General features: G+C 37.6%; 1 pseudogene; it reads right to left on the bottom strand.

Annotated features, from left to right (window-relative positions):
* Positions 1-1,098: 1,098 nt before the first annotated feature.
* Positions 1,099-2,281, bottom strand: LOC103676016 (annotated as a pseudogene).
* Between the last annotated feature and the right edge of the window lie 629 nt (positions 2,282-2,910).

Genomic DNA, 2,910 nt, shown 5'->3' with positions numbered 1-2,910 from the left:
CCGTTGCTTTAATAAATTCCTTGAATGAAGTCTCAACTACTTAGTTTGATATTCAGGCTTGTTTTCCTTCACAGGCTCTTTTGCACTACATGTCCTTCTGCACCAGTCACAGCAGGCTTTCAATTCCTGGATATATCTTGCACTTCCTCGCTTCAGAGCGTTGCTGACCTAGTTCTCTCTACCTGGACTCCTTCATGCCACCATCATTTTACCTACTCATTCCTTAGCCCCTGATCCAATGTCACCAGCTCTGTTTAGTCTTTTGGCTCTCTCTTTCTCTCTTTTTTGCTTTCACACTAACAGTTTTTCTTTTTACCTCCTTTGGACTACCACAGAAATGCTTTGATACCTATCATCGCTCCAAATCCATTCTTCCTTTTCTTACAGTTACGTGTTTTGTGTGTCTACTTCTGCTATTAAATTGTGAATACTTTGAGAGCAGTTCTTGTTGTAAACATTTCTGTCCTGATTTGCAAATTTCGGAGCGCCTCAAAGGGAAAATAAGTGAAAACATATTGATTTGTGAATAAGCACTAACTGAAATTTCTGGTCCTTTAAAGGCAAAAATGCGTAATGCTCTTAAACTTTTTATCTAGGTATCAAGCTAAATGAATGGAAAGAATAATTGCACCTCCTTAAGTGTCTGTTTTCTCTGGAACCTAAAAATCAAGAACAATGTCTTGCAATTGATCCTTAAAGTTTATCATACCACAGTGTTTCAAAAACTTCCATCATTCAAACATACCTTGATACCATCTATCATTACTTATTTAATAAATTATTGGGATTAAGTTTTTTAACTTCAATTTTTTAAAAGTATGTCAATATGGAAAATGGGAAATGAGTATTACTTAGTGAACAAAGACTGTAAAACCATGATGAAAAATAATATAATTGCAAGTAATTATTAAAGAAAAAGTAAAAACAAAATAGAAAATACACCAATAATCTGATGAATCATATATAAAATATATTGATAATAAATCTAATAATCTAAAATGAAGACCTGGAAATAAATAACAAATGAAATGCAAGTTAAGTATGAGTCAGTATTAAGGACATGTTCAGTTCATGGTTTCTTAATTTAAAAAAAAATTTTTTAAATATAAATAAGATTGTTTGGATTTTTAAAAATTTTGATGTTAAATAGCAGCATGAGGAACTCTAATTCCCATGAGGTTTGCCTTCTTAAATGAGGCAACTTAATTTTTTTTTGTTTTTTTAGTTTAGTTTTGTTTTTTTAAGAGGCAACTTAATTTAACTGTCTTCTCTGATAAGTTTGGGTACTAATGACTCATTTCCTTTTTTTTTTTTCCTTTTTAATTGACTGAAAGAGAACTTTTTATTACTCTTCTGTACAGAAAATTCAACAGCATCCACTCAGCCTAGTTTGGTGGGCAGTTCTTTAGCCTTTGTCTTTTCCAACTTGGCAATGAGAGCCACCGAGTTTGGACCCAGGACGTTGCCTCCCTAGTGATGGTAGATCTCGTCATATCCGTCATTGTAATTGGTCCTGATGGCTTCCACCAGCTTAGCCAGAACTCCTCTGTCTTCCGAATTAACGCGTGTGAGGGCGACAGTGGTACAGGCCTTCCTGTGAACCAGATGCCCCAGCCTGGCCTTCCCCTTGATAGTGCTGTAGGGGACCCCCATCTTGTGACACAGGGCAGGCAGGAAGACACCTGGAATTGACATCATGTGCAATCACTACCAGCTGAACCTTCTAGTTTTCCGCCAAGGTGGTGACAGTATTAACCCCAGCTTGAAGGACAGGCAGCCTCTGAGTGGGGACTATCCCTTTGCCTACAACTTTCTTCCCAGCCCAGGCCAACTATCTCGGCTTCTTCTCTTGCTTTGTCTCTGGTCTGTATCTGTGGGCCGGCTGAGGCAGTTGAGTGGCTGTTTGGTGGCCTAAGGCCTAGGTGAACTGGTTAATCACGAGAGGCACTTTTAGATATTTATAGAGAATAACCCTTTGCAGCTGCGGCCGGATGTAACATTTGACAAAGCAGGAGAGGTCCCCTTTGGGCTGGATGTCCTGTCTGATGCCAAAATTCTTGGGCCTTTTCTCAGACAGGGGATTGACCTCTTCTTGTCCTCCTGCTTCTTTACAATAGCAGGGCTGGGCCCACCTCCTTCCCCTTAGCCTTCTTTCCTTTCAGAGTCTTGGATGGCTGGAGGAGAGAGCTCTGATGACTCATTTCTAAACAAAATGTTATGTATGACTTTTGTTCCACAAACAGAAGTCTCATGTAACCTCCTGAATCTTCTGTCATATTTTAGCTGATGTTGGCAAAGTGATAAAAAATAAATTCCTTATCCGTGACCATTCCATCTACTTTGAGAAAAAAGCCCACAAAGATCCTTAACTAAATCTTTATCTCCCTCTCTTAATAATCAAAATAGTTTATTAAATTCTTCTCATGAGTATATAATTTAATTAGTTGTTCAAATAAAAACAAGTTTTCAGGATTGATTGTATTAAACAGATAAAGGAAGTTAGAATATTTGTTTCTGGAGCCATTAGTATACACAGTAATAATATATAGCAAGGTTATTGTTGCCACTAATTAAGCAATCATCCATGCCAGGCCCTGTTCTAAGCATTTCACATATAGTATCTTATTTAATTCCTACAGTAGCCCCTCAAAAATTATACAGTTGTTTTGATTTTTCACCTTTTACAGCAAAGGAAGAAAGTTATGGAGCCAAAAGGAAGCCTAGATCTACCTCAGAGTCACACCCTGACCCACGTTGTCTCTTGTCCAGAATTGGGAAAACATAGAAATGGAAAGTGATTGGTTGTTCTGATCAGATCCTGATTTTAAAGTAAACTCACAACATTTTGCTTCAAATTTGCAAAAGCAATCCTCTTGATCACTTAGTCTGTATCTCAGTTATTGCTTCTAA

This window comes from Ursus maritimus, unplaced genomic scaffold, assembly GCF_017311325.1.
Source record: "Ursus maritimus isolate PB19 unplaced genomic scaffold, ASM1731132v1 scaffold_4, whole genome shotgun sequence".
NCBI classification, from domain to species: Eukaryota; Metazoa; Chordata; class Mammalia; order Carnivora; family Ursidae; genus Ursus; species Ursus maritimus.
This window is presented reverse-complemented; position numbering and strand designations above follow the sequence as displayed.